This window comes from Notamacropus eugenii, chromosome X, assembly GCF_028372415.1.
Source record: "Notamacropus eugenii isolate mMacEug1 chromosome X, mMacEug1.pri_v2, whole genome shotgun sequence".
In the NCBI taxonomy this organism is placed as follows: Eukaryota; Metazoa; Chordata; class Mammalia; order Diprotodontia; family Macropodidae; genus Notamacropus; species Notamacropus eugenii.
In genome coordinates this window covers 17,620,570-17,636,810 of record NC_092879.1, presented here as the reverse complement: position 1 = coordinate 17,636,810, position 16,241 = coordinate 17,620,570, and the positions used below count along the sequence as shown (strand labels likewise).

Genomic DNA, 16,241 nt, shown 5'->3' with positions numbered 1-16,241 from the left:
AATACAGTTGATAAATATATAAAGTAAATATATACATAAATAAATAAAATAAATATAAAGTAAAATAAAAATTTTTCCAATAAAGTGGTGTATAGGAATAGAAGATCCAGACAGCTTATATTCCCAACAAACCCCTCTTGCAATTGGAAAAGTAAAAGCAATGGCAGTGTAGATAGAAGGGCCCAGGAATCTGTAAATACTTGTTGGCAGTTCATATGGCAGTACCTAGGGGGTTGGCAAGTGTGGTCGCCAAATCAAAATCAAGACCAACGGGGCTGGACTGTATCGTAGCAGGGCAAGTAGTAATGCCAGATGGACATTAGGGAACAGAGGCAAGATAGATGTTAGGTCCCAATGATAATTCATGTTACTAAAGGGCCATAGTTGGTGACTCCTTGCTCATCTTAGTAGTGTGAGTGGCCATGGAAGTGGGCAGGAGACAGAGATAGAATGGAGACGGCAGAAGCTATCCTTTTGCTCTTACCAGGCAGAATCTTCATCAGTTTTCTGGGTATGAGTGAGAAACTCAAAGTGGTTTTGATATTCATTTCTCTTATTATTTATGATTTGAACATTCTTTCATATGGTTGTTTATCCTGTGCAATTCTTTTAAGAGCTCTTTGGATATATCTTTGGACCTCTTATCTGTGGTGAATTGGCTTTTGGTCTGATATATATGATTACTATATATCATTATTATACTATATGTTAATATAGTTTAATGTAACATGTATGTGTGTATCTATATATTTGTTATTAAACCAGTTACGGACTATTTTAAATGTGTAAGTGATAACCTATGGAAGGTGTCTTTTTCAACACATTGGACTCTAGAAATATTTTTTTGCATCAAACAATGCTGTTCTCCTTTACAACCATCTGCACTGTTCATTCTTTCCATCCTTGTAACAATTAAACATCTGAAATCTTACACCCACAGCATCATTAGTCTTTTTCTGGTACCCAATCCCACATCATTAGCAGCTGAGACAAGCTCCACAATGTGCCCCACTTTTGGAGAGTGACTCCTTACCTGAAGCAGCTGATCCTCGACCACACTCCCCCAAACACCTATCCAACTCCATTGCCTCCACTTCCTCCCCTCCCCCCGCCTTGGTGAGACTCTTGTCTCCACATCTTCTTTCCCACAGTCTCCCACCTTCTCTCCACTCACGCTGCCACTTTATTACCATCACTCACACATCACCACCTCAGTACCCTCAGTATCGCTTGCCTGGGCTTTTATAATAGCCTCCTGAGTGGTGTCTCTGCCTCGATTGTCCCCGTGCTAAATCACTATCTGCACAGCTACTCAAGTGATTTTCCTAAAGTGCAAGTATGACCATATCATTCCTTCCCTCATTGCACCCCACCCCACTCTTGCAGACTCCAGTGTCTCCCTCTTACCTCTGAGACCAAATACAAACTTTTCTGTTTGCCACTGAAAGCTTCTCATAAACTCTCCCCTTCCTGCCTTTCTGACACTAGCCATCCACGCCCTCTAAGGCTGAGTCACAATATTCCTGGTTGTTCCTCCTGTCCTGTCTCCAACAGGACATTCGATGTCCCATCGTTCTGCCTCTGCACTGGTCTTTCCCCATGCCAGGAATGCCCTCCCTCCTCCCCTCTACCTCCTTTGGTTTTCTATAAGACTGGTTCAAACACCACCTTCTACATGAGACCTTTCCTGGTCATCCCAGTTTCCCCTGTATCTCTTATGTATGGATACATACATAAGACCAGTGCCTATAAGTATGCACATGTTGTCTGCCCTATTAGTATAGAAGATTCTTGAGGGTAGGGGCCATTTAGATTTTCTGTTTGTGTCCCCAGAGCTCGACAAAGTGCCTGAGACATTGTAAGTATAAATAAACATAAATCCTTGTGGACTGATTGACAAATCAGGTTCCATGTTCAGACCTACACTATTATTGACTCAAAGGAAGGGAGAATACCAGAAGGAACTGTGTTTATGATTTGTTTGACTTTGGGAAAGGCTTTAGGGTATTAATATTTAATTTTATTATTTATGTATTTATTTGTTTTTAAAATTATTTTATTATTATTTATTTTATTATAAATATTTATTTAAATATTTGTATTTATATATTTCCCCATTTATGCTTTTAGTTCTCCCTTCCCTTCCACAACAGAGTTTTAATTTTTGACCACCAGCTCCCTCAGTCTTCCTTCCCTTCCATCAGCCCCCCTCCCTTTATGTTCCCTTTTCCCTTACTATTTCTTCCCTCCCTTTTAGCCTTCCCTCCCTTTTCTTCCCCTTTTCCCCTCCTACTATCTATTCAGCTAGTTAGATTTCTATACTTAACTGATTTTGCTGTTCCCTCCTTGAACCAAATCAGATGAGAGTAAATCTCAAACAGTGCTCATCACCCTCGCCTCTTTTTCTCTACTGTGATATGTCTTTGTGCCTCTTCCTGTGATGTAATATAACTTTTTACGCCTCCCCCTTTTCACGTCTCCCTTTACAATCTCTTCACACCCTTAAACCACATTTTTATCATCACATTATTTAATTTATACTCACTCGCTCTATCTATACATATGGCCTTTAAATGTCATAATAATTATGCAATTCTCAAGATTAACATGTATCATCTTCTCTTGTAGGGATGTAAAGAGGTTACCCACCTTGAATAACTAGTTGTTTTTCTTCCCTGTTTACCTTTTTATGTCTCTCTTGAGACTTGTATTTGAAGGTCAAATGTTCTATTGAGCTCTGGACTTTTCATCAGGAAAGTCTGGAAATCCCGTTTCATTGAATGTCCATTGAATGACAAGTAGGATGCTCTCAGAAAAAAAAATAAACCTGCAAAGACTTACATGAACTGAAGTAAGTGAAATGAGAAGGACCATGAAAACTTTGTACAGAGTATCAGAAATAATACATGATGATCAACCCTGAATGACTTATCTGGCCTTGGCAATACAAAGATCAAAGAAAATTCTGAAGGACTTATGATGAAAAATATTATCCATCTGCTGAGAATTAACTGATGGACTCTGAATACAGATCAAAGCACACTTCTTTTTACTTTATAATTTTTCTTTTTTTTGTCTGTTTCCTTTCATAACTTGAGTAATATGGAAATTTGTTTTGCATATGTATAACCTATATCAAATTATTGCCTGCTCCATGACAGGGAAAGGAAGGAAGGACAGAATTTGAAACTCACAATTTTGAAAAATAAATGTAAAGACTGATTTTACATGGCATTAGGAAAAAGGGGAATATTTAATGTATCTATATATCTCTGTATCTCTCTCCAAAAAATGCAGGCAGCCAGAAAAAAATGCCAAAAAGCTGAAGCAGTTGTCACCGTAAGCAGGACTAACACTAAGTATGGACTTTCAGCAAAAGGTCAGGTTAAAAAAAACTGCCAAAGACATCTTAGTAGATTGTGGAGATTTGGATAATAAATTTGAATAAAATTTGAAGAAAAATAATTAAAGTAAGGGACTATTATGCTTCAGCTGACAGTAAAACAAAACAGAGGAAGTGGTCATTATCCCAGACAAAGCAAAAGCCAAAGGAGACATTATGAAAAGAGATAGTAGGGAAATGACATTCCACTAAAGAAGTACCATAGAAAGCAAATTAATATTAATACTATACATGTATGAATCAAATGTCATAGCATCCAAAACATTAAAGGAATTGTTAACTGAGTTATAGGAGGAAATAAACATTGAAACTATGCTAGTGGTGGTCATCGACTTACTCCTCTCAAAACTAGATAGATGTAACCATAAAGTAAGCAAGAAAGAAACTCAGAAGATGAATAAAATTTGAAGAAAGTTTTATGTGAGATTTTTCTGGAAAAAATAACTGAATGGGAATAGAAAGGAGCACAGAATTTTCTGAGCTGTATATGGGAGCTTCACAAAAACTGACAATGTATCAGGGCATAAAATCCTCACCACAAATGTTCTGCTTTTTAGCAGAAATATTAAAAAGCTTCCTTATAAGACCATAACGCACTAAAAATTATATTCACTGAATGGCAATGAAAACACAGACCAAAAATCAATTAGAAACTAAAGAATCTAATCCTGAAGACAAAAGCAAAAAGCAGATTGCAGAAACAATCAATAATTTCATTGAAGGGAATGACAACAATGGGACAGTATGTCAAAATTAATTAATTTAATTTGGCTCCTATTAACATTGATTTGATTTGTTTTACAAGGAAGAGGAAAATCAAATTCTTATTGTTTTGCTGCTGTTTTAGGGTTCTTTCCATTGTATCTGATCATTTGTGACCTGATTTGGGGTTTTCTTGGCCAAGGTAGAGAAGTGATATACTATTTCCTTCTCCCAGTCATTTTACATGTGAGGGACTAAGGCTACTTGCTTTAAGTGACTCAAGTGACTTGCACAAGGTGACTCGAGAAATTGTTTCTAATTATGTTTCTATTAAAATATCCCTATGAAGAATGTTTTTGAACTATGAAAATAAAGGTAAAAAACCAAAATCCACAAAAATAAAAAACAGACACTCAAATACTGGAGGTGGTGTAGTAAAAGAGCTATTTTTCAGTACTGTCAATGGAACTGTGCACTGGCCTAGCCATTCTGGAAAGCAATACAGAGCTATTGAACCATGCCAACTCTCTGAATTTGGGAACAAATCTACTCTGCAAGTTTCTCTAATAAACTAAATGTCTCATTTTTATGATATATAGACAATTGATTCAAATGTATAATAGTCATATACATGATAGATTGAAAAGCTAACATTTTCTCTAATTCCTCTCCGAAAGAGAAATTATGCAGCAAAGAGAAAGAAACTTTCACTGTCTCTATGATACAAAGCACCTGGATTCTGAAAGAAATTTAAAAATTTAAAGCCAAAAAATCAATCAACTGACTTCCACACTGAGCTTACGCAGTACCTCTCCCGCCACTCCAAACTGGCTACATGACCAGACCAGTCTGTGTAGATCAACTCTGGTCAGTACCAATAGGTAACATATACCAGTGTAGTGGTCGAGACTGTGGAAGCTTGGTGGGGCATTATATTTCTAATTTGAGTTTCAATCGTATCAGCAATGCTGTTAGACAAATATATTTTTTTATATGGAAGATTATTTGATTATGAATCAAACTTTTAAAAAATGTGATAAAAACAAATATTTGAACAGTGTGATATACTTTGTTTTGAAACAGATGATATAACTTTATTAGAATAGGATGAGTTTAATTTGAAAATCTTGGGCAGTCACATAAAAATTACCAAAAATACATAGGAGTGGTTTAAGGATGTGAATAGAATACATCAATATTAGTCAACTCTCAGGCATACTGTGTGTTTGAAACTCCATAATACGCTTAGTTTTAATTTATAAGTAAAGAAAACTTGAAATATAACTGTGGTGGAAACATGAGGAGTTATTAACTTTCAAGCCCTAAATTGTGATTAGTGAAATGTTACTATTTGAGGTAAAAACTATTGAGATCACAATTTACTATTGTTTTGAGTCTTGCTTAGAGGAATGATCTGATTTGCCATGAAACTAATAGCAGAAAGGACTTGTGCTACAGTTTGAGATATGCTAAAGTTAGATATCTGTGCCTGGGAGAAGCTTTGGGGACAACTTTGCCATGACCTAAGGTAGGATCCCCTTGACTCAGCTTCCCCATTCTGCCATTTCCTTTCTGAACAGGAAATTTCCACATTTTCTTAATCCTGAGCCTTGTTTTTGATACCATGTGACTATAAATTGACTGTCAGACATGATGCATGGCTGAAATCAAACAGAGCTAGGGGAGTTTTCCTGCTGTTATTATATATATCATTGATATGACTATGGTCCTACACTTCATTTATGGCAAATTGATATGATCTCAGTAATTGAGTAGGACAAGTTGTATAAATACAATACAAAATCTATGCATTAATAGATTGATATTAGATCATCTCTGAATTCCTACAGTAGGATGTAAATATGAGTTCTCTTTGAATTCCAGTCTGTATTTGTGGTCAGATTATGCAATAGGAATGATATCCTCCAAAATTTAGAAATAGATAAAGTGATAACATTAAAAATATATTGTTAATGTTTCCTAATTAAATGAAATAACAAATCTTGAGGAAGCAACCAGATGAGAATTTTTTCTCTAAAAATGGACAGGAATATGAGCAGGGATGGTGAGTAATCCTTGAACTTTACTCTCATCATAACTGACTCAAAGAATGACATTCAGTTGGTTGGTGAGATTTATGTAGCTTAACAGAAAAGCACAGAGGGAAAGGAAAAAGTAAAGATGGAGAGGCTAACAAAAGTCAGGGCAGATTAAGGGAAGTAATGGTATAAAGCAAAACAAACTTTTGAGCAGGGACAGGGGAAGAGGAGAGAGGGATAAGGACAAACGGGAAAAATAAGATGGAGGAAAATAAACACCGATAATAGTTATAACTTTGAATATAAATGGGATGAATTAGTCCTAAACACGGAAGCAGATAGCGGAAGGGATTAGAAACAAGAATGCGACAATATGTTGTTCACAAGAAACATGCTTGAAACAGAGACACACAGAGAAGGAAAATAATTAAAATAAGGGATTATTATGCTTCAGCTGATGAAAAAAACAGGAGAAGTGATAGTGATCTCAGATAAAGCAAAAGCCATCTTTAAAAGAGATTAGCAGGGAAATAGCATTTCACTCAAGGGAACCATAGGCAATGAACTAGTACTAATGCTAAACTTGTATGAATCAAATGGCATAGAATCCAAAATCTTAAAGGAAATGTTAACTGAGATATAGGAGGAAATAGACAGTCAAATTATGCAAGTGGGAGGCATCAACTTTCTCTCTCAAAATTAGATAAATCTACCATTAAACACACAAGAAAGAAATTAAGAAGGTGAATATAATTTTGGAAAAGTTAGATGGGAGAGTGTTCTGGGAAAAAAAACTGAATGGGAATAGAAAGGAGTGCACCCTTTTCTGAGCTACATAGGATAACTTCAGAAAAATTCACAATGTATAAGGGCATGAAATCCTCACAACAAATACTAAAAAGCACAAATATTATTTACACTGTAAACATTAAAAATTATATTCACTGAATTGCAATGAAAACCTATATTAAAAATCAATTACAAACTAAACAAATTAATATTAATAAATAAGGTGAGAAACAGATCAATAATTTCATTTAAGATAATGATAACAATGAGATGACATACCAAAATTAATTAATTTATTTTGGCTCTTGTTAATATTGGTTTGATATTTTTCTTAAAAAAAGGAAGAAAATTAAACTTTTATCTTTGTTGTGGCTGTTTTGGGGTTCTTTCAGTTGTGCCTGATCATTTCTGACCTGATTTGGGGCTTTCTTGTCCAAGGTACAGGAGTGATTTACTATTTCCTTCCCCAATTCAATTTACAGGTGAGAAAGTAAGACTGTTTGCCTTAAGTGACTTAAGTGACTTGCACAAGGTGACACAAGTAGTAAGTGTCTGAGGCCAAATTTGAACTCAGGAAAATGAATCTTTCTGATTTCAGGGTCTGAACTCTTTTCGTGACCCCAGCTAGCTGAGTGTAAAACAGAAAAAGGGACACAAAAATTTACTGAAGAAAAAGGGTTTCAAAAGGAAAATTGACCAAATGGAAAGGAGACACAAAAGTTCACAGAAGAAAATAATGTCTTCAATATGGGAAGTGAGCAAATGGAAGGTAATGATTTTATGATAAATCAAGAAACAATAAAACAAAACCAAAAGAATGATTAAATATAAGACAATGTGACATGTCACTGGAAGATCAAATGACCTGGAAAGTAGGTCCAGGAGAGTGAATTTTGAAAATATTGGATGACTAGCTGAAAGCCATGATCAAAAATAAGATCCTGGACAGCGCCTCTCAAGAAATTATCCAGGAAAGCTGCCCTGATATTTTGGGACAAAAGATGAAAGAGAAATCCAAAGAGCCCACCAATCACCTCCAGGAAAATGCCAAAATAATTATTCCCAGGAATGTTATAACCAACTTCCAGAGAAACCAGGTAAAAGAGAACATCTTGCAAGCAACCAGAAAGAAACAATTTAAGTATAGTGGAGCCACAGTTAGAGTAAGGCAAGATTTAGCAGCTTCTACATTAAAGGATAAGAGGGCTTTGAATATGATATTTTGGAGGGCAAAGGAGCTAGGATTACAACCGAGAATCACCTACCCAGTAAAATTGAGTATAACCCTTCAGGGGGAAAATGGACATTCAATGAAATGGAGGACTTTCAAGCATTCTTGATGAAAAGATAAAAGCTGAACAAAAAATCTGACTTCCAAATACAAAACTCAAGAGGAGCATAAAAAAAGTTAACAGAAAAGGGAAATCAAAAATGATTTAATACATTTAAACTTTTTATTTCTGGTATTCTAACCAGTGAATCAAGATGGAAGAATTCACAGATTTCAGAAGACTCTTGTGCAGCCACTATCCAGGAGGCTGCCTCGAGGACAGGGAAGTATAAGACAAAAGCTCATTCTCACTTCAGGGAAGTTCTACAAATTCTCAGCCCCTTCTAAATTTACTACCCATCCTGAGGAAAAGCTTTAGCTGCCCTACCTGAGTTAGGAACTCCCCAAGTAGCTTTATGTACAGTGGGTGCAACGGTCTGTGAGTGGACCTATGACCCCATAGAATATGTAAACTACCTTTAATGTAAACAACAAGAAAAGCTTCAACTATTTATGGGAAAACTTGTACTTGACCACCAGTCATCCCCGGCTCTTGACTTTCTTTGTTCTGTCTCTGCACAATACCTGACCTGACCCAATGGTGGTGTGGAGATACAACATTCTGTCCTATTGCCACCATAGGGCTGGTGTCATTTGTAAATTCCCTTACGCAACACAGTGAGCCCCAGTCAGCCTAGCAAATCGACTTATATAATCCATGCTGGCATACTCCTTGCTTCTTTCTTTGGAATCAAACACTTTCCTATTAGGGTATAACATACTGAATCCCATTCCTTGAGTGGGGTGTGTCCTAACAAGTTTGTTCCCTCTAAAATGGAAACAGGAGAGCCTCAGGGAAACCTGCTCAGTACCAAGTTTAATTAGCCCAACCTGGCACCAAAATGGTGGAGAGTTTTGTTAAGTGATTTGCACAGGGTCACTCAAATTCTAAGTACCAGAGGCAGGATCTGAACTCAGTTCTTCCTTATTCAAAGCACTGGAGATAGAGCTGTAGTCCAGATTATGATGCAGTAAGACCCCTTTACAGGGAGCTCAGGACCCATGAGTCATTAGCTCCCACTTTCCCTGACCCCAGTGTGTGTATACATACTTTCTCTCTCTCTCTCTCCTCTCTCCCCTTGGTGAACTTCAATGTTCATTTCAACCACTTTTTACCTCCATTTACATGCAAAAAATTCATTCATTCCACAAGCCCTGAGCATTTCTGGGTATACTTCACCTTATGTATTGGGTTTCAAGATGTGGGTAGGTATGGAGTGACTTCATGAAAACCTCATCTTCCAAGAGGAGATGCATGAATCAGCAGGTTAGTTGCCAGGCTTGGGAGGTCTGGAGTTTCAGGAGCAGCAGACAAAAAGCCAGCCCCTGAGGCACCAGAGTAACAAGTCAGGGGCCAGAGTAACAAGCCCTGTCCCTCAAGTGCAAGAAACTTGGGACACTTTCTCCTGTACCCCAAGACCAGAGCTCAACTTTAATTCTTACAGCATAGGATGGAAAATTACCAAAACAACAACAATAACAAAAAATCCCTGACCACAGAAAGCTACTATGGTGACAGGGAAGATCCAAACACAAACTCGGAAGAGACCAATGATGCCAAAACATCTACATGCAAAGCCTCAAAGAGAAATCTGAATTCATTTCAGTCCTAGAAATGCCCTGAGAGACCTCACAGAGGACTTTGAAAGTCATATAAGAGAGGCAGAAGAAAAAATGGGAGAAGTAATGAGAGGTATGCAAAAGAATCATAAAAAAGGGTAAACAGTTTGGCAAAGGAAACATAAAAATGAACAATGATGTACAAAAATTCACCTACAAAAACTACTTAAAAAGGAGTATTGATCAAATGGAAAAGGATGTGCAGCAATCCACTAAAGAAAACAACTCTTTAAAAAGGACAATTGGCATAATGAAAAATGAAATACAAAATCTAAACAAAGAAAATAATTCCTTTAAAAATTAGAACTCAGCATAGGAAAGCTAATTCAGTAACAATGAGACAGCAAGAAAAAATCAAATAAAATCAAGAGAACAAAAATATAGATGAAAATGAAAATAAAATTCCTCATTGCAAAAATCACTGACATGGAAATTAGATCCAGGAGACATAATTCCAGAATTATTGGAATACCAGAAAGCAATAATCAAAAACAAAAAAGAGACAGGGCTGCAACTGTGAAGAAAATTTCAAGGAAAACTGCCCTGATATCCTAGAATCAAAGGGTAAAATAGATTTTCAAAGAATCCCTTGATCACCTTCTAACAGACCAGAAAACGAAAACTCACAGGAATAGTAGAATCCAATTCCAGAACTCTCAGGTGAAGGAGAAAAAAGTACAAGCAGCCCAAAAGAACCAATTCAAATATTGAGGAGCCACAGGTAGGATTACACAAGACTGGGCAGCTTCTGCAATAAAGGATTAGAGGACTTGAAATATGATATTCTGGAAGGTAAAGGAGCTTGGATTATCACCAAGATTCACGCACCCAGTGTAACTGAGTACAGTTACACATCTGTAATCACACATACCATCAGACATCACACACATACCTGTGCAAGCATCCTGGCCCTTCTATGCTTTAGATCATACATTTTAAAGAGCTTTCACCCAATTCAATAATGAAAGAAGTATGAAGGGCATTTCATTTCATTCAGCAACAAAACACACTATCACCCTCCTAATTAGGATCACCCCAGAACTGAAAATATTATCACTTTTTTCATGATTCACATGTTCAACTATTGTGTACACAATGCAAATAGCTGCAGTGACAACAAGAGTGATCTACCCGGTGTGACATGGCTAAGATGGGAATGTGATGAAATGGTAGAACTTGGTTCTTAAAGTGGGGATGCTGGTACAATAGGGTGATGGTGTGTGTGTTTTCATCCTTCATTGCCAAGGACCACCATGCCATCAGAGAAGTGACGACATGACTTGCACTGGACTTTGTTTTCTGAATGAGGGAGGGCTGTGCAAGTCACCAGCCTCATTTCTCCTCCAGAGTCATCTGAATCCAGTGACCAGATATTCATCAGGATGATTGGAGATGACCCAGGATGGGGCAATTAGCATTAAGTGACTTACCCAAGGTCACACAGCTAGTGAGTGTCCAGTGTCTGAGGTGAGATTTGAACTCAGGTCCTCCTGACTCTTGCACTGGTGCTCTATCCACTTCACCACCTAGCTGCCCCTAGTGTGATGGTGTAATAAAAGGGACTCAACATCATGTACAGAGGGGTGAGTCCATCTGTCATTCCCTTCCAACAAGCTCAATTGAGGAGTTCCACCAGACACACCTGTACCTGTAGAGAAGGCTGGACGGGCTTCTCGAGAAGGACACAGGGTTCCATAGGAGGTGGATATTTTCAGTAAGCTGGATAAGAGGAATTGGAGAATTGAGAAGCCCAAGCAAGATGAGCACTGCATGGGACAACTACAAGCTGTGGAATTCTCCTGACACTGCAAAAATTAAAAGTTAAAAGACTGATTAATTGAAAAGATAAAGGATTCAATATGTACAACTGAACAAATAAAAGTGTTTAATAAAAGCAAAGACATAATTTGGGCAGGAGGAAGAGCAGGACACATTTTCTGATTAAAAAAAAAAAGATAGGATAAGGAACAACAATTTGCCAGAAATTTGATAGGACATCAACATCTCACACCACCTATCAAATTAAACTACAAATAGATACACAAATTAGGTGTAAAAGAGGTACCAATAGCAAATTGGAGGAGCAAGGAGGAAATTAATTTTCATATCCATGAGGGAAAGAGGTCATGACAGAACAAGCAACAGAGAGAATCACAGAAAGTAAAATAGATAATTCTGCTTCTATAAAATTGAAATGTTTTTGCCCAAACAGATGGAATGCAGTTAAACGAGGAAAAAGATCTTTGTAGTAAAGTTCTCTAAGGACTGTTGTGTATATAAGATATAGAAGGCACTGATCCCGTTTTCCAAGGTTAAGAGCTATTCTCCAGTAGGTCAAAGGAACAGGAAGTTTTCAAAGGAAGAAATACAAGCTATTAATAACCCTTTGACAAAATGCCCCAAATCCCTCCCAATGAGAGATGTGCACACTAAAATAACTCTCTCCTTTCTGTCTGTAAATCATAGAGATCCATAGGTTCAGGGACCATCCCCTCTTTCCGTTCCCAACAAAAAAACACCTAGGAATTGCCCTTTCCCCAGGTTCTGATTTAAACCAAAACCAATATATACATATCCATTAATTTAACCACACCAGACAAAGGAGATGCTATGGAGAAGGTGAGGGGAAGAGTTCCTAGACTATCTTCTCTCTCCCCAGCCCCAAGGCCAAGCCAAGGATGGGAGGAAGGGAGGAAGAAAGGATAGAAATGTCCACCTGAGGAGGGGAGGGAGGGAGTGTCTCCACAGGCTTCTCCCTGCTGGCCTCTTTGTTGGATTCAACCTACCCTTTAGCCCCTCAAGCCTGAGACCTCCAGACAAATGTCTGAGCAGGCAAGAATAGCCCTGGAGAAGGAGGCACGCAACCATATATCCATCCACACATCCACATGCTCAGCCAGATACTCTTACACAAACATAGATGATCCTCCCTGCATACACAACACAGGCACAAATCAAAGTATCTATACTCCTACATCCCTCCACTCACTTTTTCACACATCCTCCTGGGTACTAAGCAAAAGCAATTGGGGAGGGGGTGCCTCACCTTCATGAATCAGTTGCAAAGGGTCTGATAGAGAAAGAGAAGAAAGGGAGAGGCTGAGGCACGAGCGGGGGCACTTACCTCACTCACAGCCACTTAGGCACTATCAGGTCCCTCAGGATCAGTCAGTGTGGAAGATGCGGGAAAGGTGAGGAAAAAAGATAGAATGGGTAGGGTGTGGAGGGGAAGGGGAAAGGAAGGGGGTGAGGGGCACGCAGACCTTTCTCTGCTCACCCCATTCAAATCCACCACAAGACAAAGAAGACTTGCAGTTAACAATGGAGCCAGGTATTGTGATGTCACTGCATGGAGAGGCTAGTCTCCTCCCAGAGAAGAGGAACGGAAGAGGGAGGGAGGGGGTCTCTAACATCAGGCCCAGGGCAGTGGGGGAACCTCCCCCCCCAGTCGTTTCAGGCACCATCACTCAGTCTATCTAGATGAAGGGGCCGCAAGTGCATCCTCCACCTGGAAGTGATCCTGGGGCTCCCAGGTTCCTGAGGGAAAGCTGCTGGGGTTGGGGGTGGGGCAGCAGCAGAGCTCAGCTTAGGGTTGTGGAAGGACAACCCCTTTACAGAAAGTGGGAGGGAGAGGAAAAAGAGGGGAAGGTGGAAAAAGAGGGGAAGGGGGGGTCGAGGGAGGTCTGTCCTGGGCTCCACAAAAGGGAAGAAAGAGCACAGGAGCTGGAGCATCCTCTGTAAGTCTTTGAATGGGATTTGGATTCCTCACATTTCCCAGAGCAGAGAAGAAAGGAGAGATCTGGGGAAGGAGCTGGACTCAGCCTCCTTTCTACAGGCAGGAGGAGACAAAGATCAGGCTGGGTGTGGAATGATGGGGATGGGGGACATTCATGGAGGCATCGTGTCTGCCCCTGTTGTTTGTGTGTGGGTACACTGGTCTAAATCCTATGTAATATAAACCTTCCAGAGGCTGTACAAGAGGGAGCCACACCCTCCTTTCTGCCTCAGTCTCCTCTACCAAGTGACTTAATAAATTTCTTTCTAAAACTATTTCAGATTTGGGGTTTTGTTCTCTCCAACACAAGCTGCCTGGCACAAGTGTATTGGCATAGGGGAGAGACACCTGGAATTGGAGGCACAAGACGTACCCTGAATTTCTGCCTTACCCACTGTGTGCCCATAGGCAAACCACTTAAATTCTCTAAAGCTCAATTTTCATGTCTGTCAAATGGGGTGATAATAACACCTGTGCCAAGAAAATTGCAGAGTGTCTGTAAAGTTCAAATGAGATATTTTACAAACTGCTTTTCAAACCAGAAAGCGCAAGAGAAGTGTTTATCATTATTATTATCATTATTCATCTCCCTTAGTTATTTTGATGGAGCTTACATATCATGCTATTGATTGTTTTCTGTATAATGTTCTTCAGATTATTGCACAGAATTACTGTCTCTGGTCACTCAATCAAAGTATTAGGATATTAATTCATCTGCTTCAGGCTCCATGAATACACCTTTAGGACAATTCTAGTTCTTCACTTGTTCCTCACTAGTTCCTCATGCTGTTCCCACATTGTTTTCAGGTCTTCCTCTAGGTCTCTACATGTTGCAAGTTTTTCTTCCAGGCAACTTACAGATTAAGAGCACTTAGTATGCTATTAAAACATTGTTCTTCTCACTACTTAACAAAAACTTCTGGGAAAAGCAGAAAATAATAAGGCAGAAACTGAGCATAGACCAACATCTTACACTACATACTAAAATAAAGTCCAAATGGGTACCCTATTTAGATATAAAGCCTGATACTATAAACAAATTAGGAGAACAAGAAATAGTTTGCCTGTCAGATTTATGGAGAATGGAGAAATATATGACCAAACAGTAGTTCAAAAGCATTATATAATGCAAAATGGTTAATTTTTATTACAATAAATTGAAAAGTTTTTGCACAAAGTCAATGCAACTAAGATTAGGAGGGAAGCAGAAAATTGGAAATTTTTACAACATCTGGAAAAGGGAATCTGGGCTGCTCAGTACTAAAGAAAACACAGGAAACATTGGGTAGGTAATCAATATCAAAAGTCTCATGGTGGGAACCCTGTGACTCGATCTATCAAATTCACACACATCCCCCTGCAAGAACCCTGGCCCTTGTATGTTTTAGATCATACCTTTTTAAGAGCTCTAACCCAATTCAATACCTAATTTCATTTCATTCAACAAATGAACAAAGTATCACCCTCAGTTACGATCAATCCAGAGCTGAAGGTTTTGTCGCTTTTTTCATGATTCATATCTCAAGCTTGTGTGTACACAATGCAATTTTCTGCAGTGACAGTAATAGTGATCTGCCTAGTGTGAAGTAAGACTGAATGGGAATATGAGGAAATGGTAGAACTTCATTTGTAAAGTGGGGATGCTGGCACAATAGCGTGATGATGTAATAGAAGGGATTCAACATAATATACAGAGGGATGAATCCATCTGTCATTCCCTTCCCTTCCAGTCAGCTCCAGTTGAGGAGTTCCACCAGACACACCTGTACCTGTAGAGAGGCCCAGACTGGCTTCTCGAGAAGGACACAGAGGGCTCCATAGGAGGGGGATATTTTCATTAAGCTGGATAAGAGGAATTGGGAGGATGAGAAGCCCAAACCAGATCAGCACTTTGGAAGGGACAGCTCTATGCAGCTGAGCTCTTGTGACTGAGCATAAATTTGCTGGGAGGGGAACAGTATCGATTGAGCAACTGAAAGGAATAGGAAGATTTCCTCCACATCTCCAGCTCTGTGCACAAACTGCTAGGGAAAGCAGTTGCTCCAAGGGAGGGAAAATAGAGGTGGATTGAGGAAGTTCCTCAACTTTGGGAGGTCAATAATTTCCTTGAAGGGATGGCCTGGGTGCTGTGCACAGAATAGCACAGGGGAATCAAGGATTGCAATAAGATACAATCCTGCTGCCTTTTTACAAGAGAGTATAGAGCAATAGAGGCAGGTGGATGTGGCAGAGCAGGGACCTTGGAAATCAGAGCAATATATTTGAAACCATGATTGAGAGCAGAGGGTAGCTCGAGAAGGACACTGGAGAAAAAGAGAGACTCTGCTAGGTAGGAAATCTTTGCCTTAAATATTATTAGGTGTCCCTGTACCCCCGAGGTACAGGGAATTCCCCCAGATACCATATGCCAAGTTCTGTACTCACTTATCCTATTTTCCCTGTCAAGCTCAAATATGAGATAGTCATGTCTGTGATATTATTTGATGAAAACTGAAAGGCCCAGGTGCCCCTAAATATCAAGCCACTAAGCATCAGGCATTTATTAAGCACCTACTATTTACCTGACACGCAGGTAGGCCCTAG

The 16,241-nt window shown here is 39.0% G+C and overlaps 1 pseudogene; it reads left to right on the top strand.

Moving 5' to 3' along the window:
* The first annotated feature begins 12,493 nt into the window (after nucleotides 1-12,493).
* The window catches only part of LOC140516266 (transcription intermediary factor 1-beta-like), a 45,580-nt pseudogene continuing 41,832 nt past the window's right edge, over nucleotides 12,494-16,241 (top strand).